The sequence below is a fragment of the Molothrus ater genome, chromosome Z (assembly GCF_012460135.2).
Source record: "Molothrus ater isolate BHLD 08-10-18 breed brown headed cowbird chromosome Z, BPBGC_Mater_1.1, whole genome shotgun sequence".
Lineage (NCBI taxonomy): Eukaryota > Metazoa > Chordata > Aves > Passeriformes > Icteridae > Molothrus > Molothrus ater.
Window position 1 is genome coordinate 17,615,653 of NC_050511.2, and position 27,491 is coordinate 17,643,143.

Consider the following 27,491-nt stretch of genomic DNA (forward strand, 5'->3'; position numbering starts at 1 on the left):
ATTCATTGCAACGTTACCAGGGGTGGATAGGCCTGCATAGAAGTAAGTATAACAAGCACTTTCATTTTTAGAAAAAGTGAGTTATGGAATCAACCAAGATATTTTTAAGTATGTGAAAAAGCATGCTTGATTTGTTTGTGCTAACATTCAAGTTGGCTTAACACGAAAGAAATCCTTCGCAAATTATTTTTTCTGTTTCACAGCTGGTTTACTATGAGTTGTGGGGTTGGTTATAATCCACAACAGTCTTGGCAGCTGCATGATTATGAAATTGTTGTGTCTGCAAACCATGAAAATGTCACGAGTCTCTATGGATGAGTGAGAAATTTTAGCTGGTCTTTATTATTCTGTTGTTATAAAATTATATCCATTTTTATCTCCTTTTTGAGATTTTTTTTCTGGTTTCTTTTCCACCCAGAAGAGATAAATGTGCATAAATCTTTTCTGGCAATTCTGACTGTGTAGGGATTTAAGTTTATGCAAACAAGGCTGGAGCTTTACAATGTCTAGAAAGCATTTTAGTATGTCAATTTTATTACACATAATGCCTGTAGATGATCATTCAAACAAGACGAACAATAAATAGTTTACAGTCATTTGCCTACTGGGATTTGCAAACTGACACACATGCAGACACAGACAAACACATTGTATTTTCACACAAACTCACTGTAGGGCCTTTACCAATCTTTAATGGGAAGCCAAGACAGATTATAAAAGTTCAGCAAAAAGACATTGCAGAGGGCTCAGACGCAGAAAAAAAAGGGGAAATCTGTATGAAATAAAGCCAGATAACAGACAACCTTTAAGTGAACTTGCTTAATCCAGGAGAGGATTTGCTGGTGGATGGTGGGGAGGGGGGCAGGAGACTGTCCCTCTTTCTCCTGAGTGGCACATGCTTCATGTCACATGCAAGGAGAGCAGCTGTGCAGCCTCCTCAATCCACTTCATGGCTGTACTGATCTCTGCATAATTCATGGCAAATTTATAACTCAGCCCACGTGGGGCCACATGAAATCACTTCATCAAAATTCTACAACAGGGCTACATGATGACAGAGGCACTGGGGACATTTATCTTCAAAAATACTACAGAATTTCCAATATTTATGGGACAAATAGGAATCTACCATAGCGTCTTCTCCAGCAACTATGAGCAGCAGGTGCTTTCAAATGTAGGAACTCTGTCAGTGGTGCTCAGGGACCTACATTCCTCTGACATTCTGTCTCTGGCTCCTTCTATGTAGATGTTACTGAAACCAGTAGCTAGTGCAGATGTTTTGAGTTTGGTGAATATCTGCCACAGTGAAGAAAGAAGAGTGGTGATTTCTTCCAGTAGAAATGAATGCATTTTCTCTGTCAGATCTTTGCAACTAAGTACTGTGAAATCAACTGAATGAAATAATGAAAAACTTTCCTGAAATAAGTATTTACGTAGCAGAGCTAATGGGATGGAGCTATTTCAATGAGCATTTTCTAAGGACCTCATTATCAATATAGAGCTGAGCCTGAGTATGTACAGCAGACACTTAAAACTAGGGGAGAGGTTGCTCTAGGGGGTCTTCTGCTGAATCCGTGGATTTTTGGCAGTGATGAATTTAGACCTATAATTACTAAAGCAAATTAAATACAGCAGGCAGAGGTTATGGTACAAAATACCTGCCAGTAGTATTTTTCATGATGCCAGAAAGGCTATGAAGTGTCTTAGGTTTGCTTTTCTTCTGGTAGGAGGGTGCTCAAGAGAGGAGAGACAATAAAGTTCTTACTTAGACTGTAAAGAGGCTAGAAAGCTTAGCATGCTTTAAATTGCTTAGCAAATACTAGCAAACTCTAGCTTAGAATAAGGCCATTTCTATTGCAATCTGCTGCAACATTTTACTTTGAGCAGGGAGGACTGTATTTCAAAGAGCTGTCATCAGAGCTGGAGCACATACCACTCCAGGAGTGACCGGGCCACACACTTTGTAGTAGAAAGTATGCACAATGCCAAACCAAGTAAAGGCAGAGTGACAAGAGGAGCAATACGTATAGGTAGGGATAAGTATAGCTGTTGTTTCATGAGGCACAGCACTCCTTAAGTGTTGGTTGTTTCTCTTTGTACAAAAGATGCAACTAATTTGGTGTTCCTGCTGCACATCCCTCTTTTGGGTGCTAAGAATCCCATAAACACAACAACACAACAGCCAGTCAACACATCTGTGTGTACAAATATCTGTAAACAGCATTCCCATACACATTTACACACACATATATAGTGACCTGCCTAATATATACGTCGGTTGTGATACATAATGTACTTATTTGAAAAGGTACTGAACGTGCAGTTAACTGAAAACTATTGTGAACTCTTTAGTTAATGCTATTTGTAAACAGCCTTCAGAAGAACCCAGTATTTTATAGAAACCAATTAAAACCATGGATTTTCTTCAGATCCATGTTTTTACTCATCCCATTAAATACTGGTCACCTGGACATTTTAATCAGGATTATGCTCTCTAAGGAGATTAGTTAGATAACATTTCTTGTTAATTAGGGTGGGTGCCTACTAGATTTTTTTGAAGGGCATGTGGATGTATGAAGCAGAATGCTTTGGCGAACAAGTGACTGTGAAACCAAGATCAGTGTTAGGATGCTGCAGAGGATATGACAGTGCAAACATGAGTGTTAGCACAGATGTGCTTTTAAAACAGCCAATTAAAAAGACATTATTAGGAAAACTCCACATTAGACACACTTTTGTAGAAGTAACTATGTCTATTCAACTACTATTCAAATGTACCTATTGTATTTGAATAGAAGATGTGTGCAGACTGCAGTTCAAACCAAACCAAACCAAACCAAACCAAACCAAACCAGAAAATTGCAATGAGAAAGTTAATTTTGGAAAAAACTATTAGAAAAGAGCTAACTTATTTCTTGCTCTGAATAGTTCTGAGGTGGAGATGTTTGTATTATGGTGACCACCTTTACTGTTTGAGAGAGTTTCAGTTGTATGCACTTGAGACCCCCTTACATTTTCTACTTAAGTCCAGATTCTTTGCACTTACAAAGAAAACAGAACACAAATCCCAATTCTTTGCTTAGAATGAAGGACAACAATTCAAAAGTGTTGGATGAAACACAGTATAGTAAAATGTAGGCTGAACATCTGGATAGATGTCATGATAGTAAGATAAATTAGACTGTAAAAGAGTCTCATGAAAGCCTGAGATTCATTTAAACTAGAAAGATCAAAGCTGCCTGACATATATTGTGGAGAACAACCCCATGCTCAGGGGGAGAGACAAGATGATACCAGAGGTCTTTTCCATCATTTATATGCCTATAATCTGTGATAAAGCATTCTTTTCTGAAGAGAGGCCAGCAGTTATAAGCTTAGCACTGACATTTGGATTTAGTTTAAAGAAGTATATGTCAAGACCAACCTTTTCAAGACTCTAAGACATAATGCAAAACAAACTGAGATGTTACTGTGTTGCATCAACAGATTGCTTAAAAAAGCAGGGGCTGCCTAGGAGGGCAGATCTGCACAGAAGATTTCCTTCCAGGGCTCCATCTGCAGTTGACTCCCATGCACTACAGTAAGAAAAATCCTAATGGTTAGAAATAACAGCATATTGGCTTTGTGATACCAGTAACTGAATCCAAAACCTCTGAACAAAACTACATGCAGATTTTACAAAGCATGGTGTGGTTTTGAAATATATAGGAAAAAAAAAATTATAGCTCTTGGGTTTTATCCTTTCCACATTACAAGACAGCACATTCACTTTTTTCCTAGCGTCATAAAAATCAACCAAGAGCTTACAGTGAAAGATATGGCTTCTAACTCCTGTGAGATTGTTGTGATCATACTGGTAGCTGCTGGCCTTGAATATGAAACATATATGAAAATATGTAAGAGCCTTATAGCTTTTGTGCTCATAATATTACAGCATTGTTTTCCTCTCAGCATTACAAATGTGGCAATAACAAACACAAAAGGTATATGTAATATATACATATTGCATGTAACTGCATCAATTTCCTTCACATTGATCCTTTTTTAAAATAAAAATCAGCATGTATGAGGAGAATATAATTGAAGAATATGTGTCTTACCTAACTAATTGATTCTGTCATTTGAAGAATGACAAAGAAGAAATGATGATTAAACATAACCTCAGCAGGTAAAAGAGATCATGAAGTCCATGTATATTCAGTAGAACAAGATGACACAGTGATAAGGTGGAACTTACAAAGTATTTAGCCTGTGTTCAGCCAGCTGAGTAAGCTCAAAGTCCACCCAAGTCCTTGCCAATGCCTCTTGTACTGCAGCAGGCTGCCAAGGGAAGTGGTGGACTCACCAGTCCTGGAAGTGTTCAAAAGGTGTGTGGCTGTGACACCTGGACACATGGTGGTGCTGGATTAACAGCTGGACTCTGAAATCTCAGGGGACATTTTCAACTTTAATCATTCCATGAATCAGTTTGTTGGCTTCAGCTCTTCAGAATCATCTACCTGATATGAAATAGAAATCTGGGAAACTTAAATGCAATTCTGGCCAATTGAATTTCAAGATCTCTCTTCTCCTGCTGATAGCATTATGAGCTGTACATATATTTAAAAGGCAGTTATAGAATATGCTTTCTAAAATCTCATTTATGGCCCTCTGGGGTTTTTTTGGTTTGCTTGTTTTGTTTTGGTTTTGGGTTTTTTGTGTTTTGTTTTTTTTTTTCTAACTCTGAAATATGAGGTCTGGACCTTTGAGGAGACAGTATGAATGACCAGCATTGTTGCCAGGCATGGCATCTCCAGTGGGTCATGGCACGCACCATCACTTCTGGATAGATCCTCGGCTGTACAATGCAATGGCATAAAATCACAGGTTGCTTTCTGAATCAGACTAGCCATTCGTCATCTGGATAGTTCATTTGGAATCATAACACTTTTTTTTTTTAAACTTCGTGAACTACAAGTGCAGTGTAGCTCGCTAGCATTTCTCTAGAGCATCTAATGAAATCTTATCTAACAAGAACTATACAAATAAGTTACTAAAAAAAAACCTAAAAAAACTAGAGCAGAAAAGAGAGAGCTTCGTCATCTTCCAGTTATCTAAAGTCTGATTTTGTAGATCTTCACCATATTTTAGTTTGACCATGTGAGATACCTTAAATGTTATGAATTATAATTAAAAATTCCATGTTAATTTCCCAATAAAAAAGTAGATCCAGAGTCAAATGCATTCTTATATTAAAGGAATTTACAAGTGTTTTCCTAGTTGATTGTTGCAGTATATCCAGACCCAAAATGTGTGCATTTCAGCTGATCATTACTGCAGAAACATTTAGCAGTGACCATGTTTTGGAGCAGAGAATCACTAAGTTCCCCCAGGAGCTGTAGCTGATAGAGAATACAGACTGATAGAGCTGATAGAGAATACAGAATGCCAGACTTGGGGGACATTTGACAAACAAAACAGCAGATGTGAAGCCTGGACTGCGTTACATTGGTTCACCTTTCAAATGTTGATAATAACCTGCTGAGGCTCACGTTCCAGGCTTTGAGAGGTTCTTGAGTTTCAGTATGTGCTGGTGGCCTCAGATCTGTTCTGCTTTTGTCTGAGGAGGATGAGAAATATTTCAGTTTAATTTAATCTTGATAGGGAGGGTCTATACTTTTCCTGTATTTGCTAATGTGGTTTGGACTACATTTCTGGAATCTGGCTCACAGTCAAGGGCGATTTCAAGATGTCCAATACTTTCAAGATACATCGGTGAAAGTAATTAGAGAAAGAATGTGAGCTGGCATTTGTGTGAATACTGCCTAGTAATTAATAGCATAGGTCAATCTTGCTGGCTCCTGTAAACATCTTCAAGCTTGAGCCAGAGTTTCTGCTTCCCTTTCTTTCTGCCTGCTTGACCTCGAGTAACTGTGGCATTCCACCCTTCTAAGTGGTTGTGGAGGAGACTGTTTTAGCTGGTATTAGACAGCCCCAGATGGTACTCTAATGCTCAACACCTGCTATGACTCCTTCACTTCTTGTTATCTCTGCCACAGCTTTTATATATACCTTTTTGCAGTTCTCTCAGTGGAACATGGAGAGGCAAGCGAAGGAATGAGGGAGGGAGAGAAGGGAGGAGGGAGGAAGACTGTCCAGTACAAGGTGATGCAAGGAGGTGGTATTTGCTTGGTGCTTCACTCACACATCAATTTCAGCACAGTGAGCCATAGGCAATAGTAGCTCTGTCCCCTGGGTCCTCTCTCTTGTGTGCTCCTCTAGGAGAGCTGAGCACTCACATCTCAGCAATATACTTTGTCTGGCTACTGTGGCTCTTCCAAATGGAAAGACTTTTCAAGGAAGTTTTCCCTTCTCCCTCCATGACTTCAGATATTGAAGACATTGCAAACCACCATTCCTGAAAGACTGCCAAAACTGTATTATGAAACAACCCCTTATTTATGTTAATAAAAATACCTTATCTGTAAAGCCCTCTCTTAAAACATATGAAACCTACTTGAAGGCTCTTCCTGGATGAGTGAGTATTTTCCAATAGATGCTGAGGGCATGCCTAATACTACTGTGTCTCACAGAGGGAGACTGGAGTAATAGATCAGCTTCTCTCTGATGCAGTCACAGAATGGAAGATCAGCTTAGTGGACTGGACTTGGGTTGTAATTAAAGTGTTCCATTGAATCATGCTCTCACAACAGTAGCTCCCATAGGGCAAATATAGATCTATGTCTGGAACTACTAAATGGCAAAATGTCACTCTGGTTCTCCTGACAGACCTGGTTAATCACCAGATTGATTTTATTTCAAGAGGATATACATTTATCAGTCCTCCTGATCAAACAGCAGCAGCAGAGCAGGGCAGGTCCTCAGATGCTGAAAGCCGGCCTAGCATCACTGACACCATTTTACCCAAAAAGAAAAGTTGGGCTAGCCCTAGGCACCCTATGTTTGGCACACAGGAGTTTGTGAGTGAAATATATCCTTAATCTCAGGACCTAAAGCAGTCTGAAAAGGAGCATGCTCTCTGCAGGCAGTTCTGATTGTTTCCTGTGCCTACCAGCAAAAGGGGAGCAATGCTGGAAACAAATCCACGTTAATAAGTAGAATGAGAAAAAAAAAATAGTGGGTGACGAGTCAGGAGAGTGTGACATGCTTGGAAGGCATCTGCTAAATTTTTAATATACGTTGTCTGATTCCTTGCTACCTGATCCAAGTATCTGCTTTCTGGGGACAGCTCAAACAAGTTTTAATCAATAAATTAAGATGTGTGTTTAGAAGAAATTTGGCATGAAAACCTCAGTTTTATCAAAAAACATTCATTGTCTAGTTTGAAGATTCCCAGTATATGAGATGGTGTGTGAAATGGTAGCATATTTTACATAGCCAGGGTAAAACTTTAGTATCAAGAAACATTAAAATAACAACTTTCAAGGTCTGCTGAATGTAAGCCTCTTTAGTCCAAGGAGCTTGTTATTTTTGATCATTTTTACAAATCCATTCTGGGGAAAAATATTTTCCCTCCATACATTATAGCTCTAGATAAAATATTCTAAACAGACCAGACTGTTAAGCGATATCCAGTATATCTGAATATGTACAGAAAAGTAATGAAAAGATTGTCAGGTTGCATTTTTTCGAATTTCCTATCATATATACCTAAAAAATGACTGTAACATGCTGTTTTAAGTCAGAGATGTTGGATTTACTAAAGGTTACTGCTTGGTGAGTGCTGATGGTGCTTAACACTGTGCAGACAAACAAATATAGAGCTCAGCTAATTTACTGTGTCTCTGAAATTTTTGTCAGGGAAAATAACACTCCTAAAATTTATTGTGATGCAAGAAAGCATCTAGCTACTGCTGCAATAGAAGTTGTTTACTTTCCTGTAAAAGATAGCTGGACAAGTTTGGTAGTTTTTTGTTATCTTTGCTGACCAGGGTAAATTCTGAAGGTAGAGTTTCCCTCCTGTAAATGGGAATTGGTTTTGGACTGAGATCCTAGAAGGAAGAGATTGCATTACATAGTTGGTAATCCTTTTCTTTCAGAATAAGTGTGTACTAGTAAATAAAGCATATTGTACTTAGAATGACATAGATGCCATCTATCTCACTAAACTATGCTGTGGATATTTCTTTGCATTGAAGATACCAGGTTCTGAGCTAGTCACTCTGGAGTCCCTTAGTGCCAAGAGAAAAACAGATGCTGCTAGCACATAACTAATCTCATCCTGGAGCAAATGTGAAAAGCATGTCAGATGAATGGTATTCTTAATATGTAGGACACATGAGAAATACAAGAAATAGAATTACACTTGGAGAAATGCTTCATGTGCTTCTTTTGCAGGATTTCAAATTGAAATGAAATCAGGCTGTTCTGAATAGTCAACAGAACACTAAAAAAGTACTCAATGGTCCTCCAGGACCCCTGGGTCATGGAACTGGTGTCTTCACAAACTCTTGCACTATGATATGGTTCCTACGAACTTCCATGGAAATTCCCATTGTTAAGAAATGACATTGGTGTAATGTTAGATTTTTTAATGTTTTCAAAGCTGCTGTCAATTTATAGGAACATTACCCAGAGCCACTAAAACAAAATAATATCCTCCATTTATGCAGACTTTATCTTAGACATGTTTCACTCATGTGCTATTCCAGTTTCTGCGAAAAAAAAATCCACTCTGGTGGAAAATACAGGTTTGCCTTTCAATCAGGTTGAATCAGTTGAGCAAGATTAACATTAATGGAGAGAGCAACACTTGATGACATGCTCTCTATAATCACTGAAGTCACATGTGAAATGCAAGCACTTCCTCGAAAATCTTTTTAAATTTCTGAACAGCTTGATAAAATTTACCTTACATTTAGCTTGCAATCCAAGCCAAGATAACCCTATCTCTCAGGAGGTATTTCTTTTCACAATACTATATATACTTCACCTTTTTCTTTTGTCATGATTTCACTAAGTTCAAGTATCTCAGTATCTGAAGACAATGTCCACAATGTTGTCATGCAGAAGCTAAACTTGGCCTATGCCAGTAGATATATGGGAAGTTCTTTTTAAGTTTGTTCAGTTGTTTAATTTTATCACATTTTTGGCATTTATCACATGTTTTAGCATTTATAACAAGTATTGTGTTTTAAATTACAGTATTATGTTTTTCACCCAACAATGACTTCAGATATTTCAATTCTCCTTTAATACACTTTTTTTCCAGCTGAGGACATGCCAAAACAAATTTGCTTACTTCTGCATTACTGATAGGTCTGTTGGTAAGCTCATTGTAATGTACCCTTATCATAGAAAATATGATGTACCCTTATCATGCAGAAAATACTTAATTCTTCTGTGTGTTATGCTAGCAGCCTATTTAATTAAAACTTTTATTCGGCTGGATTTTGCTAGATACCACTGACAACTTCAGTGTATCCATATAATAATGTTTGTATTGCTGTTTTCCCTCCAAGATCTGTACATCATTATTTGTGATTTCTGTCATTCCCTGATTTTAGGGGGAGGGGTGATGGAACAAGCAATATCTATAAGTTCACCCAATAAATTTTCAGTACTCACTGGATTGATAAATTAACTGTCTTTCAGTATGTTTGGAGCACTTACAAAATAAAGCATACCAGCTTGATCTAAACCAATTTCATCTGTGGTTTTGCTTTTCAGAAAGTAAAGATGTAGAAACTTGCAAAAATGAAGCTGCAGTCATCAGCTCTGGAGGGTCAATAAGACTAAGTTGAAATGATGCCCTTAGTTCATTAGATATTCTGGGTCTGAAGGTGACATCAGTTCTTCAGTTCTTTGTGTGCTTTTTTTTTTTTTTTTTTGCCAAGGCTTTAATAAATTGGAATGTCTCATGATTATGTCCTTTGAAATCTGCTTTTATTTTGTTTTAAAGAGTCTACTGTGTCTTGTTTTTGCAACTGAGATATGAAGCATGCTGCTTTGCAGAATGTCGAAAAGCACTCTGATCTAGATGTCATGCTTTATTTCACCATTGGCCTTGGTGAATGACACACCACCTGGTGTGAACATGCCTTTGGTCTAACACAGTACCAAAACACCAAACATTTTCATTCTCCTTTGGTATAAGACTTCTTGCTGGTTTGGTTTTTAAAAATTTCTTTATGAGTGGTTCTATTGCAATTTCTTTATGAGTGGTTCTGTTGCAATATTTTTTCATCTTACTGTAATGTTGGTAACAAAGCATTGGAATTACATATATGTAATTCCTCAACTTTTAAACAATATGTTACTGTATTTTGCTGACATACCTTTCTCTAATCCTCTTTTGATTATCATGAGTTGTTGCTCATTTACTGTCTTCAAAGAATTCCATGAATATCACCATGAAAGAGAATATTTAGTTTATCTAATCATGGTTGGGCAAATCCTGAAATGCTCCCCAAGTCTGTAAAACTGCACTTTTCAGTCTTCATCTTAAGATATTCTTCTCAACCACGGTAAATTCTGAATTCACTGATTAAGGCATTACAGCTTGCACATTTGCATTCATAAATACAGGCTGATGGTATGTGTGCTCCAGTTAGTAACCTAAAGTACTCTAGTGATTTGCCCATTTGCTGAAGTTTCTGGAAGGATAACGAAATAACTGAATAGATCAAAAAACCCTTATGGACAGCGAAAAAAGAGTCAGTCTTTCAAAAGGGAAGAGCATATAGCAAATACACCAATTGATCACAAATAGCTGTCTCTCTCAAGAACTTCCAACACAATGAATGCCTTCTTGTAGATCACAAAATAACATCACAATAAATTATGACATACAGTCTATTCACTTTTCACTGAACTTGGCTGGCACTTAGGTGCTTCATTCCATCTCAGGATCTATTGTCCTCAGATTAAAGAGCTGGTATAACTCCCTGTTTGTTTAGAAACAAATGCCTAGTGAGAGTTATTAAAAATGCTGGCCTTGATGTCCTAGCTGAGAGATCAAAAACATTAAATCAGCCAACTTTGACATAAGACAGAGGACATATTTTAGCTAAGGTTCCATTTTATATGGGTTCACTATCTAAATAGTTCTTCTGATAAAGACACAGCATGTCAGGGATAAGAAAAACAAAAAGTCTGTGACTTTTGCACTGATGGGTCTATACTCTCCATTTGACATAGCTGGAAAGCAGCATAGTAAACAGACAAATAAATTAAAAAATTATAGTTCCCAATCAGTCACTTGTCTCATTTTCACTTTTTGTTAACAACAATAGATTAAATGTAAAGAAAATACTGGAGATACTGGCCTATAATTTTTTTTCTGTCACTGTCACATTGTATCATCTTTGTCATTGAGACCATCATTGTAAGCCTTCCCAGTTTGTGCCTGATATCCTTTGTCATCCATGAATAACTTCCCCAACACTTGCCTGGAGTTGGTGTCAGTGACCTATCTGGCCTGTTTCGTGTGTCCTCTGTCAGTCTGTGTCTGTGCTTGTGAATAAGCCAGAGCTCGGAGGTGCTCTAAACCAGGTCCCCAGCTAGTCATGTTTGTGCTGCACCATTTTCTCCCCGGTGTCCTCTGTGCCCCTGCAGTTCTTGCCTACAGGACTATTATTGTGTGGTTTTTTCACTTTAATTTCTCAGCATCTGAAATAAATAGATCACTGTTTTGCAAAGTACCAGCAGCATCACTGGTATGAAACTGAGGTGTAGCTGTGAAGCTAAGCTAAGGACTGGGGAATGTTGGGTGGAGAAGGCCAGATTCATACAGTGCTGATCATGCTGCCTAATGCTGCAGGACAGTGCTGTGGATGTTGGCTTATTCTATGCTCTTTTTCTTCTGGAGGCTTTGTGAGTACAAGCATTGTGCTGGCCCTAAAATAACAATAACAGTAATGACAGTAGCAGTAGTGGTAGTAGTAGTAGTAGTAGTAGTTGTAGTAGTAATGATAACAACAACAACAACAACAACAACAACAACAACACTTTACTTCTTTATTGTCTCGATAAATATTGATTTAATTCAGAAAAATAACCTCAATGTATTACTTTTCCTCTGTCTGGGCAGGTTTAGCCACAGAATAGAGCTTTAAGGTGTAGAGAATGCACTATTATTAGTTGGTTCTTTTTCACAGAATTACAGAATAAGCTGAGTTGGAAGGGACCTACAGCAATCACTGAGTCCAGCTCCTGGCCCTGCACAGGAGCACCAACTCCCTCCTGCACAGGGTATGGCAGCAACTCCAAGCGTCATACACTGTGCCTGAGAGCATTGTCTAAATACTTCTTGAGCTCTGTCAGGCTTGGTGCTGTGACCACTGCCCTGGGGAGCCTGTTCCAGGGCTCAACTGGGGCCCTTTGGGTGGAGAACATTTTCCAAATATCCAACCTAAACCTCCTCTGACAACTTGAGGGCATTCCTTCAGGTCCTGTCACTGGGCACTCAGAGAAGAGATCAGTGCCTGCCCCTCTGCTTCCCCTCGAGAGGAAGTTGTAACTGCAATGAAGTCTCCCCTCAGTCTCCTCAATGCTGGACAGACAACATTTCTGGTCTGTGCAACTAGTACTGAGAGTTGCAAATTCTGACTGCCGTGAGCTAGTTCCATTTGCTGCCTGAGAGCATCTGTGCTCCAGGTCTATTGAACTTCAGTGAGATCTGCAACAGATCACCCCATGGCTGCCTCTCTGACCTAGTAGCGCATGTCAACAAATAAATATTTAAGAACGCTATGTGTAACACATTCCTCAATCTATTGTACAGCTAGCCTCAGTGCCAGTAAATTATCTACAGACAAAGTGAAGACAGTCAGACTTTAAGGATTGCAGCTCCAAGATTCTTTCAACTGACCTCTAAGTGAAAAATGCTGAAGTATTTAGTGCCAGTACTTGTATCTTTCCCTTCTTACACACTGAACTATTTGTGCGTACGAGACAGGATATCATTGCTATCACATGGCATCACAAATAAATGCATTTATAATCAGAGGAGAATCTTTTTTCCTCTCAGAAACAAAAATAATAGATCATAATCTAAAACTTTAGTTTTGAATTACTTTTAATTATTTTGCTGTCAGTTCTGAGCTAAGTCTGTGTAGGTCAAGAAATACATCCTGATATCACATGTATGAACTTCACATTCAAAATGTTTTACTGTACAAAGGGGGCTGCACAGGTGTTTTGTTTGAATTGTTCATAGGGTCAAGTCATGTAAAAATAATCCAATTCAATTGTGAGATATCAAAAATATAAAGTATCTCTAAATTTTCCATGCAAGAAGAAAATATATAAAAGCTTTAAATATGAGAAATTAGTTTTAAAACCCTTCTGAAATAGAGATCATCATCCAAGCTGAAGTGGTGTCAAAGAAAGAGATTTAGCCGATGATTAGAGATGACAGGTGAAGAGAGACCAAGGGAAAAGAAATTGATTGGTTTTAAGTGAAATGTAACTGACAAGCGTCCATGGCATCTCTGTCAAACACCCTTCAGCTGAGGTTTGTTGTGCTTAAGAGATAAAGCCTCACACACACATCTGCTTATTCTGTAGAAATAGGCCTCCCAGGAGGAAGTGCACAAGAAATAAATGCATATCTCTCTCTCTTCATACAACCTACATTTATATTCATGCGCACACTCATATGTGGAATTACATACCATTTTACACTGGAAATCCAGGAATTACAAGAAACTCAATGGCAATCCACTTGTTCTCTTATTCCAGTTTTTCTCATTTTTTCCCACTTCCCACACAGTCCTAAGATTGATGTCTAACTTCTCTAGGATTTGTGTGAATGTGGAAAATTGTTAAGGAAGTATGATAGATGTATATTGGCCTAAAGTGGTAAAAATTCCATTATAAACAAAAATGCAAAATATTTGAACTTGTTTTTTGCAAAAAAATTGAATTTTTGTTTTTAATGAAGACCGTAATGATCTCTAAAATAAACCAAAGTTTACTTGTTGTAGCAAAATTGGGATGGAATGCCCTTTTTCTCAGGGAAAGTGCACAAATGTGCAGAAGAAGGCAAAAGGAAAAAAAGTCTCCTGTGAGATGTCCTCATAATCATTTACATCATTCTTTCATGGGTTCATTTTCATCTATATTGTTCCTCCAGCTTCACTTATATTTTTTATAATGAAATATAGCTGCTAGCAAATGTGATGAAAGATAAAGAGTAATTTTAATGCAGTTCTGCAAATGCCTGTTTATATTTCCTGTCAGGTTATTTTTCAAAAGAAAACAAAACTAAACCCCAAAAACCCAACAAAACCCCCATCTTGCAACAAACTATAAAATGTTTGAAAAATGTCAGATGAACACTGTGTGCTTTTTAATATCTTAATTCCTGAATTCAGAGTTTTTCTGATCATGATACCTGGGATGCTTGATATCCACTGAACTGTGCTGTATCAAGAATTCCCAACCCTAGAGAAAAGAGGCTGAAAATCATTGTTATGTGAGTGCTTTCTGGATTTAAAATAATTCTGTCTTAGTTTGTCATGTGCAGCTAATAAAAAAGCAATATCAAAACCAAAAAAGGCTTTATGCTTTCTCATGAAAATCTACCATTTTAATCCCATCTAAGCAGCACCACCCAGAAAATGGCTGTAGATTCACCTCAGCCCTAAGGGATTGAGCCCTCATCTTTTTCCCAGGAATTGCTTTAATGATTAGCAGGACAGTAACTGGGGAAAGAGAGGGAAAATATTGACTTCCATCATTCCCACGCAGGTTAATGACCCTTGTGAAAGTGATGGCCAGGCATCATTTTCACACAAGATTCAGGCTTTGGTGATATGTTTGTGTCCTGTACCAGCCCTGCTTGGCGTGGGTGTGCTCTGGGATTGGGGATGCAGCCCCATTGTCTGTCTGGGTGGCCCTACACTCAGGAGAAGTGTAGGGAGAGGGGGCTGGGAGAGATTGGGAGAAGGCTTTGCCTGCAGCTGAAACACCCTCTTCCCAGCCATGTTGAGCTTACAGTATTTTCCTCAGCAAAAATACGTTGTCTATGGTTGAAGCACCATACAGTGACTCTGATATTTGAACTGATAGTTTACCGTGTCCACAGTACTGGTTGGGCAGATTTGCATAGATAATAAAATGGATTGTTTCAGAAAGCATTTAAGTTCAGAGACTTCTCAGGTCAGAGACTCCTCTGGCTTTCCCAGAAATTTGACCTCAATTAGTATGTAAAGAATGTTAGCAGACACCTAATGGTTTGAAACTAGGCCTGCACCTGCTTTTAATACTAAAGTTTGATGTTGTGCTCTAAGAAAAAAAATGGATTGTATAATAAATAATGGGTAAAAATTAGCATCAAAAAAGAACTAATAAGATGAAATCAGAACTGTATTTTAAATATAAGAAACAAATCCAGTATTTACAATGGAGAATTTAACTTGTCTAATTTCAGTCTGGGCTAAGCTCTTGTATTAATGTTTGAGTTGATTGTGAACACAAAAATATGTGTATCTGTATCTGTGTACAGAGATATGATGAATGAGGATCAACCTTCCCAGAAAGCTGCAACTGGTACGACTGTAACATTTGTTGGATGTTTGTCAGAAAAAGTCAAGTTGTTTTCTGACTTTATCCTAGATTAACCATGAATATGAGAAATGACCTGGTATGGTATAAATCCTCAGGAAAGATCTGTGGAATGCAGACATCCAGTTAATAGAACATCCATTTAATGTAATCAGTCATCAGGGGTTACTTTTGCTCTGTGCAAACAGGATAGAGAGAACATTTGTCTGGAAATGAATCCCACAGTTTACAGAACCACTCTCAAGTGCCAGTTATCAGGTTCTCTTTTATCTCCCCCTCCCCACTCAAGTGATCTTTCCATTAAAACCTCTCTGAACATATATTTTTTGTTCTTATTATTTGTCATTGACTGTTGCTCACAAAGGCTACCAAAGTTCCTCAGAAACAAGGCCTGTTTATCAAATCCAGCAACTGTCTGAACACATGCATAGTGTTTACTATGCAGTTGTTCTGTAAAGGGAATTCCAACGATAAAATGTGAGAAGGGAATCCTTAATTATTTCAGCGACTCATAATTAGTTCAAAATCTGAGATTACTTGGTTGATTAGGCTGTGGTAAATGGGTCTAACATGTTCTGGCTTCTTCATTGATTTTTGAAATATTTTTTGTAATGTTAACATCTGACAAGTGTTTACTCAGAACCTTCACAATGTGGTGAGAGATACTCACATCCCTTGGCTACCCTTCTCTGTATATTCTCATGAATATTTTAAATAACACATCTCATAGCAGCATCACAGATTGAAAAGTTTCTGTTGGAAGTCTCCTATTTTTCATTTTTTTTTTACGTGGGAAGTAAAACAGTTAGTTGCACTGGAAAAATCTTTTTTATTATGTAGTTCTTCTGTATATGATATATTTCAGGCTTTGGTACTGTTAGCTGCATTACATTCTTAGTCATGCATTCAGTAATGTGCTGCAAACTAAATTGGTGGATACTTTAACTTCTTTTTTTAACATCTGAACAAATGTTGATTAAAGAACATTCCTTTGACTCAGCTGGGAACGAGAAAGGTAAGCAAACTATTAGTACATCAGCATCAGGCAGAACATCACACAAGCCAGTTCTCGTGGTCATGAAGGAGCAGTGGGGCAAGTCTCTGCCTCTGGGCTTGTGTCCATGAGTGCACAAACCAGTGCAGAGATTCTGCTGGCTGATCTGAACTTCCCCTGGTGCTATCCACTAGATTTCTTGTACACTTTTGTGGGAAAGGGGGGGAAGAAATCAGTCTCTTGCTGCTCTAGATCCACTTCCATTTGATCAATCAACATACCTGCCAAATGACTGAGATCTTCAGGTAGGTTTAAGACCTACATATTTTCCCACTTGTTTGGTTGTGAAGCTCTAGATTTCTCCCAGTCTACTTGCAAAACCCTTTGCATTCATATTCTTCTGTGTAGTGTTTTAAGTAATAGTCTTTTAGACTGCAACAGGCTCAGTTCCAGATGCTTCCTGTAGTGGGGAAGCTTCCTGTTCAAAAGCAATCTTTCACATGCAATTTATACACAAGTATGCTGTGTGTGCTATTTTTGTACCATATACTGCATAATTCTAAGGACACAGGTCCTTCTCCATTAAGCCACCCTTCACTGCTTTCTGCAGCCCCTGGTTCTGGGTGCTTCATGAGAGGCTTTTACAAGGGTTTCATTGTTTTCTGATGCTAGATACACCAGTGGCAGCAGCCTTCTTTATGTCATAATGCTTTCACTTCTTCTTAGAAAACAGAAACAAGACAAGTGGATTTGCTTTGATTTCAGAACTTCTGCTTTCTCTTTTAACATACTTTCACATGAAGATATTTTCACCTCCTTTTTTTGTGCTGACTCTTTGCCAAGTCCTACCATTTGCACATTTATGTCACAGACTTTATAAACTGCAGAGGTGTGAGGCAAGCAGCTGGCAAGGCCATAGGCACAAAACTGTATGTACGTACCACTGGACATCATATGTCTGAGATTTGTTAGCTTCAGAAGCCTTGCCTCAATTCCCGCCTAAATTCAAAATGAAAAATCATGCTCCTCAAATTCCCATTCTGCATCAGTGTCAAAATACCTCAGCCTTGGGAAGTCTAAATAGCTTAATCCCAATATCCCACTAATATGACATTGGGTCATACAAACATGAGTTCATCTGCTGTTACTGGAAAGAAGTATCAGAGCACACATGATGCATTTCCACAAGATTAGGTTCTATGTAAAACACAGTGGCTTTTAAACATGCTTTTATTTAAAATAAAAACTCAGGAGAAGCTACAGTACAGTAACCAATCTAGCAGTTACACTTTTGAAATGGAGTCAGATGCACTAGAGACTGATTTGTGTCCTGTAAATGTTTAGTGTACAAAATTTAGATTTATATGCCCTTATAGACATTATAAATCAATGTTAATAATACTGGAGGAGTCCAGACCACTTCATTGTGTAAGACAGCTAGCTTCTTGTAAGTTTTTCTTCTACTGCTAAATGAGACCATTTAAAATGGGACACTTTTCTGTTTATGTCATCTTCCAAAACATACACGCTCATTGGACAAGCAGTACACTTGCATGAAGTTGCATGTCTGGACCTATCAGTTTTCTCACTGAAACTCAGAGTTTTTGGGGCCAAAGGAAGTCTAAATTCATTTTAAATGCCAGTAAGCCCTGTACTTGGTGGTTATGATTACCTACCAAGGCAGAGGGATAGCTCTTTATCTGAAAGATGTGTTTAAATCAGCTGTAACCTGTGGAAAACACACAAAACACGCTAAATTGAATGGGTAGACCCCTTATGTTTTCTGTTTAGCAGATTCCCTCAGCTTCTGGAGTTTTTCAAAATGTGAGTATGATTTTTTTCTTGTGCCATTGCATCTATGGCTCTTGTTAAACCCCCTATAACAGGGGCAGCTTGCTAGGATGGCTAGCTGCTTTAATTGAAGAAGACTGAACAACTCAGAAACAAAAATAGGGGATAATGGGGTGAAACACCTGCCTCAGGCCTAGTTTTAGTGTTTTTCTGGATGGCAGCAGCTCCTGCCTGGCTGCTGAGGAAGTTCTTTTCTCCTGCCACTGCTGAAATTTGTCATTTTGCCTCTTGGCTGCAGCCGTGTCCTGCTGCCCATGCTGAGCTCTCCCCATCACATCCTGTCTGCCAGGCTGCCTGGGGATGCTGGCTGGGATGTTGGCTGTGCCCTGTCCCCACCCAGCCCAGCTCCTGCAGGCAGGGCAGGCAGCCCTCCGCCTCTGCTGCTGCTCCAGCAAGGGATCCTAACTAATGGAACCTAACAAATGATCCTAACTCATGGAGCCAGGAAGGAAAGGGCAGACCACAAGGCAACAGTGTGGTGGGGAGCCAGTCTTTAGGTCTTTGGCCAATAAAAACATTAGTAACAGTAGACTGGGGATGGTTAAGCAAGCAAGCAAGCCTGGAATGTGACCAAAAGTCCGCTGGGACCAGGAATAAGAGAGAGCAGACGACAAGGAAGAGTCTTGGGAGACAGTGGTAGGACAGAGAGGCCACCTGCTTCTTGCCCTAACCTCCATCCCCCTGGTACAGCAGACTTTTTGCTTTTTTTATCTTCTTTGGCCACATTTTCATCTTGTCCATGTGCTGACTGTGTTCCCGGGGCTGATCAGCAGCTTCCTCAGACTGTCCTGCTCCCTGGCATCCTGACCATCCCGCCAAAACATCCATATTCTGGACAAGATTCCCTGGTAAGCTGTGTGTCCTGAAGCAACTAGTGGGCTACACTTGTGACATATGCCATGTGTGAGACCTGTTGTGATCTTAATATCCTGGTAGTTCATGCAAAAGGGTTGCACTAGCCAGATGTGATCCATGGTTCAGTCTCTGGACTGAACTTTACTGAGGCTGGTGGATGTTCCAGTGCATAGGCTTTTGTTGATTAAGGACTGGAGAAGGTAGATCTGACCACATTGAAGAGAAGCAAGATTGATCTCTTTCTCTGGATCTAGCTAAAGGAATCACAGAAAAGGCCACAGAAGGATTGCCCAGACCTTCAGGGCCCTGAGCACAGGACTGACTGTCATGGTCATTGTCATAAAAAGCCAAGACTAACCAAACCAGGTCAGTCCAGATCTCCTACTAGCCAAGTGCCCTGTCTCCAAAAATGGGCCACATTCACAAAGAGAACAAGAATAAAACCAGACTTGTGGTAATAATTCCTCAGAATATTCCTCCAGTTTCCTGAATGTGTGTGGCAGATGGGGGAGTGCATTAAGGCAGAGGGAGAAGTTTGGATTTCCTTCCTGTGGATACACAAGACATAGTTTTGTCCTATGTTGCAAAAATATCACAAAAGGGATGGGAAAGTGGCAGCTATTTTAATCATGACCTGTGACATTCCTGAAACCAGGGATGGATAGTGACAGTGATAAATAAAGGTCAGAGAATGTCCCAAGTGGTTTTTAAAGAGAGAAATGTGGACTGGAAATCAGGAGGTATTGTCCCATGTTTGATCTTTTCATGTTAGTGACTTCTGCTGCTTCTTTTGACAGATGGGCTGCCCTCTTAAATTTCCTCAGAGTTAAGGTTCAGGTGTTACAGGAGTTTATAAGCACTGATAGCTAGCACATGTAAACAATGATTATCCATTGATAAGAGGGTGTTAGTGCTGCAAACTACCATGTCCCAGTTACTGCAGTTCTTCCCTGTATTTAGAATCCAAAATAACTGTGGTGACTGTGGCCTCTGCTGTCAAACCTGACTTTTGGAGTGCTGCCTCTTGTACATTGGCTTCTGCAATCAATGTATTTGTATGTGCTGCCTATAACAAATAAGCAGGGAAAAAACATGAAAAAAATTCCACTTAGAACTTCAAGGGCACTGAAAATTCAAAACCATTAATTTCTTGTATTAAAAATTGAATGAAATTATGAGCAAAGGGCTTGTGAAAAGCTTATCAGGAATAAATATTTAGAAAACTTTGCTATCATAGCATCATTCCTGACAAGTTTATCTTAAAAAACTCTTGCTTTGTACTATCATCCAGCCCAGAACTTGCACAAAAATGGACATTCAAAGTGGTTTCATCTGAAACATATTCAGGCTTTCCATATCTACGTTTCTAATGTTTCCCTAGACACCACTTTGAACTATTTAGGAAATCTCAAGGGTGGTGTTTGTTTAAGATTGGTGAACAGAATGGCACTGCAGCCTGGGAACTACACAAGCAAAAGAGAAATACTGTCCTCATGAAATACACTGTGGATGCCTTGAATTGCTTTGTGTTTAACTGATGCTAAAATTAGCTTTGGAGTGTTATTTTTGCAGAATCACAGGGAGTGTGCTGCAGCACAAGCAGAGCTCTGATGGCAGCACCCAGGCCTGGACAGGACGGAGCTCCCACTGTTCTGCTTGCAAATGCCATGTCTCTTACATTTCACAATTCCGAAAAAGTACTACTTTTACTCTGTGCTGAAAATACACAGTGTGTCAGCTTTCTTTCTCTGAGCACACAGAAGATCACCATTATTTTTGTGCACTTAATCCTTTAGTCCTTGCAGTTGTGAGTAAACACATTTCACATGAGCAGAGGCTGAAGGGACTGGTCTTTTCATGAGCAGGGATGTTTCATATTGATGAAAAGAGACTTGGCATTTTATTTTTACCTTCCAGCAATGGCTTTTTATTAGCCATTCATACTATTGTCTGAGTAAAATAGTGAGAAACAATGAAAGAGAGTTTTCTCCTAGGTTGTCATGACTGCTTGGTTTTTGTTTTTTTTCTAAAATACAGAAAACTGTGACTAGAACTTTCAGGCCAAAGGCGTGTTCCTACTTCTAGCTGTGATCCAGCCCTTCTATGCTTATATGTCCTCAGACTCCTTGTGAATGTGGAAACTGATTTTTTTTTTAATTTAAGGAAACAGGAAAATGATCAGAAGCTTGGCCATACTCCCTATGTTTTTATACAAGAAAAAGAACAAAACAAAAATTTCAACCACACTTTTGCCCATTGGAAACAAATAAAAAATGCGTAGCTTTATATTTCAGACATCCCAGTTATATTTCAAGTTCCTCCTTTATCCAGCTTTTCTCATGGACTCAGATGGGAACAGGTCTGGACTCACTCTGTCATACCTATTTATCTGCTTGGACGCTCTCTGTACCAGCTCTTTAGCCAGGTCCTCCTGTAGAGTTCTGTGGGCAGACAAATTTCCACTGTTACTGGTCAGGACTGGTTGTGCTACAAAGCCCACCTCAGATCAGCTCTGCTTTTGGGTCTCACACTCTTTCTGGGCTAAGAAGGCTGGTCAGAGCAGGGCAGACTCCTCCTGGGCAGCAGCCAGCCATCACTGTGCCACATTAACTCAGAGCATGCTGGGGAAACCAAAGTGTTTGCTAAGCAGAATGTTTGTGAGCCAGTTCAACACATCACATGTAGAGTGAAGCAAATCTTGTTCAGGACATTAGCCTCTTTTACCAACAGCCTGTCCTTATGCTGTATGCTGGGCTTGTAAATTAGCCTGCAAGTGGATGAAAAATCTGCTGACAAAAACCTGGGTGTTTTTCAGTATAGACTGAATATATAACTATCTCCAAAATGCAGCAGAAGTCAAGCAGCCAAGCAGAAGATCCTTTCTTTCAGGAACCTCCCATTAGCACTATACCCCTCCAGGAAAACAGCTTTCACTTAAAAACCACTCTGAATCAGAGGTATGTTGAATTGCAATGCATGCAAAAAGCTCTGATGAATTTTCAATTACACTTTAAAATGCTGTCCTTGCCCTTGCTGCCCCAAAGCTGTCTGTTCCACTTATCTGACAGAGGCTGCCACTAGCACAGGAGAGGATCATAGCAGGTCCAACCTGCTTTCTCCCACCACAAACGCAGAGATGCTGGCTGGGGGCAGCAGCACACAATAGGTCTGCTTTAAAGTGCATGCTGCTTGGTCTCCATGGGTTGTGCAAATATTTGCTTTGCTCCACAGTATCATGGCACTCCCTAAGTTTCTGCTCTGAATGGGGCCAAAATGCTTAAACTGAGATCAAGTGAAACTGCCATTCTTCAGGTGGTTTTGCACAGAAACCACACCAAGATACATGATTACTATTTCACTGAGTGTTGTGGAAAGGTATATTTAGAAAAGATAAAAAGGGCAGTGACACTTCAGCAAACTGTGGTATTAAGAGTTACCTTACACTGAATGGTGCATACAGAGCTCTCACATGTTGAACTAAACTTCATGCTGTCCATATTCATTCAGCAGTATTTCCAATGCATGATCTTTCATCCACATCATTTAAGATGTGAAAGCACGTCATTATTTTTGAAGCCCACTTGGACAGGTGGTTTTGTTTTTGTTTTTGTTTTGAAAGGAGAAAAGTACCTTACTTGGCAACAGTAGCTGATATTTAGTATGAACAATCTAAATGTATCTCTCAGAAGTGCCCATTGTAGTTGTTCACTTGAAATGGAAAATAAGGGTTTTTTTTTGGTAATACTTTCTTTATACTTATACATTTTGATAATTCATTCAAATAATAAATTTTCAAAATGTTTTCATAATAAGCTTTTAAACTCCCCACGTGAATGCTGTTTATAAGGTTTGTGTCTTTACCAGATGAGGTCCTGACTCACCTTCATTCCTTGTCTGTGGTGTCAGCAATCCTCTCTTTCTAGGGGAGGACTAGGGCCACAGCTGAAACTCAGGTTTGACATTAACATTATCAGAGACTATTTCATGGGAGGAGGTGTTGCAGATCACACGGTACAATTATGTTAGCTGAAGAATAGCTGGAAAAAATAATTGCAGTAAAGAAAAAGATTAGCAGCCCATAGTGACCAGATTAGCGCATGCTGGGCTGCTGTAGGTTAAAGATGCTAAATCTCCCCTCAACCCACAATACAAACTTAACAGCTGGTGACTTGAATTAAAGCTATCCACTCCTGTCACCTCAGGTGAGCTCAGAGGCTCTGTGCTTTTCTTGTACTGGAGCAAGCCTACATTTAAATTACAATGCTTATATTTTTCCTAAAACCTTACGTTTTTGCTAGCAAACCTCAGTACCTCTTTTCAGCAATGACCTTCTGAGCAGAGTTCATTAAGAATTTAAAATCCTTTTGTAAACAGAACATATATATGAAAAGCACTGGTAGAGCACTGGCTATCAGGAGTACTGTCTCTCCCAGAAGGAAATAGGTGACTGTGCTGTTCTAGACTGAAGCTGCTTTGCTGCAGAGTGTAATCTGAGCTATTGGGCAGATGTCAATTCCCAAACATGCCTTCATGTAGTGTGCAACATATAAAATTTAACACTGCAGGGAGCAGTGGTTAAATGCCTTTAATGTCTAAACTACCTTAAAAAAAGTAGCATAAGTAATCAAGTCACTTCAGCCTGTCTGACCATGTTATTCTAGTTGCTGAGTGGTAATGCTTCATAAGTGTAATGTGACATATCTGTAAAATAATTTGATTTTTCTTTAGCGACGGCTATCATGAATAGAAAAACAAATAATCTCTTGAGGAAATAGTGACATAGCATGAGGGCAGTGAAGGCTTTTGGAAAATACGGATAAATCTAGGACAGTATACCATATTTTTATCAAAAGAACAGACAAAAATTGGTGGTTAAGGCTTGTGTTGATGTGTCACCCAGGCCACATCTCAATTATGTCTTTATCCATTCAGGATCACTGAAGACTAATGCTATGGTTCAGCATCAACAGGTTGTGCTTTCAAAGGGGCAGTGCTGGTATAGATGAGATGCACACAATGGCCCAAACTGGGCAGGGAAGGGGAGGCACTATAGCCAGGAGACAACAGTTAGGCAGAGCTTGCTAGTATATGCTGCATTTTCAGGTAATTTTAAGTGTTTTTTCCCCCCAGATGAATTAGAAGCTCTCATTTGTATTTATTCAGTAGGCTCTGCAACCTGCTGTTGAAGAGAGGATCAGAATATAATAGCAGCTGGACTCTTCTGCCCTCCCTTGCTGCACACTGCTCCAAGCTATGCTCAGTCACACACTCTGGGACAGACCCATGTTTTGCTGTGATTTTTGGTTTCTGACACCACAGACTGTGGGGACTGGCTGGTATTTTTAATCCGCCTGCTGCAAATATCAGTGAGGAATTCTTGTTTGGAACCACTTCCTTGTTTATATTTCACAGAAAGATCTACAACAGACTATAAGAAATAAAGGAAAAGAAAAATGGGTGTGTGTGAGTGCGCGCACACGTGTGTGTGTGTGAGAGTGTGTGTGTAGAGGAAAGGCAGAAAAATGAGTGAAAAATGATTCAGAAATGTGTCTGTTCTTTCCGTTCAAGCCACTGTACAGAAACTATGCTTCTATTGTGGGACAAAGACCTTTGAGCACAGTGAGATGTGTTTATGCTGCTCCTATCAAAGAGCCTTTCATCTCCACAAAGCAAATTATTAACACATTCCACTGAAGATGTGGGGGTGGAGGCCTGGCCTTGGAAAAAAAAGCTGGCCAAAAATGAACAATTTTTTTATAAACACTTCTAATGATAGTGAATGGCGCCTTGCCAAGACCCTCATGCCCAGTGAAGCACTGCAGGCTGATTGTTTGTCTGGAGAAGTCCCGTGGGCTGAGTCTTTTGTGCCGAGGAATTTCTCATTTGAAAAGCAGTGGTGTGGGAGGTGTGGGCCTTTCCAGGTTCATCGAGTTAAGGCCTGCTCTGCCAGTTGCCTTAAACCTGCACCAGAGACTAATTTATTTTGGATGAATGAACAACCGCCTCTGTTCCAGGCGGTAAATCTTGATCTTTCAGAAGAAGCTCAAAACAAGAGGAGTAACCTACACAAAATATGCAGAACAGCTCTGTTAATAAACTACTCCCCATGCATTCCCAATATCCTGCACAGATGTCTGGCTATCTAGCAAAATTTTTGCTTACTGTTATTCTGTGAGTGAGTAAATATTTTATGTTTTCTCCCTTGCCCTATGGATCAATATTGGCTTGCTTATGGAAAAAACTTATTGCTAGTAAATGAAGACCTGAAGTCAGTGTAAAAATAGATCAGTGAAAAAATCTGGTTTATTTTTTATCCCTATCTTTTTTTTTCTGTTTCATTTGAATGTAATGCCATTATTTGCATAAGCTTTATATTTCTTCACTGCTATTATTGCCATGGAACTACCTATATATATATTGCAAGTCATTTAAATACATATCTCTACATGCATACATACATATATGTGTGTGTGAATTTAAATGAATTGCAGTAATTGCAATGAGCTTGACAAGTTTGTATGATTCAAAGTACAGCTGCTGTCCATGGAAGACAATATATTTTTTCTATGACAACACTGAAATTTAGTTCAACTCACTGTAAGGGGAGTACCTTCATGTTTCTGCCCATGCCCAAATGCCTCTTTCACAGTGAAGATTTGACCTTTGGGCAATCATGGATCCCAGAGTGGAACGGGAGTTTCTGTGTTCTTCAGTTTCTACGTGTTTGTAGTTTGCATTGCTGATGTTTGTGTTCTTGTATTTGCTGATTCCCAGGTAACTTAAGACATTTAAGGAGATGCTTGTTCAAAGGTTCTTCCCAAGATACAAATGTTCGTATCCAACACTGAGAAGTATCTCTAGAGTATGAAGCAACCCACTTGCCAGTTCCAGTTTATAATGCATAGACTGGCCTGTGGTTAGTATTGTGGAATAGCACCCGTTGAGATGAGAAAAACTTTCAGCTTCCTGCTGAAATAAAAGTAGACATTTCATGCTTGAAAATGGATCAGAACTGAGTGGAAAAAACTGCTTCCAATTTGTGGAAGATACCAATACAAAAAATAAAATCTTGTTTTATATCTCTATCTATATCTAACCAAGACTTTAAAAGTACCCCCTGATAAGAGGGAATATACTGGATTACAGTGCATATAGTTTCTAAGCTGTAGGCCATAGTCTTAACTTGAAGACATCTGATCTGAGAATTTAGGGCTTAAAAAATCCTGAGAAGTGCCAAAGGCTTATTTTCTGGGAGGCCAGAACACCTGGGTCCTTGGTCACACTTTGGTCTAGGTAGACAGGTGAGGAAAAACCAGGAAAAAAATTCTACTGAAAACCCACCACACAGTTAGAACTTTTACATTTTTATGCAAGTTGGGAATTTCAAATGAAAAATATTCTTGTCAAAAGTTTTCCAGCAGTCTTGATTTGAGTAGAGCCGAGTTAGGTGTAGCCTAGCAAAACAATGCTCATTTATCAAGGGTTGTAAACCAATATAATGTTTCATATACCCAGGAATATGAATGTTTCTTATTCTGATCCCTAGACAAAAAGTCTCACTCAATGAGTTGTTCTCTGTTTGTATATATGCCTATAGATGTATAACATATGTACATACTCCATAAGTTGCTATGATATTGAGAAATACAAGACTTCATTATTTTTGAAGCCCACTTGGGCAGGTGGTTTTGTTTTTGTTTTTGTTTTGAAAGGAGAAAGGTACCTTACTTGGCAACAGTAGCTGATCTTTAGTATGAACAATCTAAATGTATCTCTCAGAAGTGCCCATTATAGTTGTTCACTTGAAATGGAAAATAAGGGTTTTTTGGTAATACTTTCTTTATACTTATACATTTTGATAATTCATTCAAATAATAAATTTTCAAAATGTTTTCATAATAAGCTTTTAAACTCCCCACGTGAATGCTGTTTATAAGGTGTGTGTCTTTACTGAACTCAGTGGTTAAAGCCTGGCTCCCCTACAGCCAAAAGCAAAGCTCCTGATTGATTGTGGCAATACTAGGATTTCACTCAGCCAGTTTCACTGACAAGCACATTTCTTTATTCACTCCTAGCCTCCTTTTAGTTTTTCTTCTCCAGAAGTCCAGTTATTTGGCATTATTTTTTCCTCAGTCAGCTGTTCTCTGTTCTGCTGGAGGACAGCTGAGTCCAAAAGATCAAAAGATTCCCAGACTCTTAATCTACCCTTACTTAGAGGGGTTTGTTTTGTTTTGTTGTTTGCTTGCTTTTCCACTGAAAGCTGTTTCCCTGCTCTACTTAC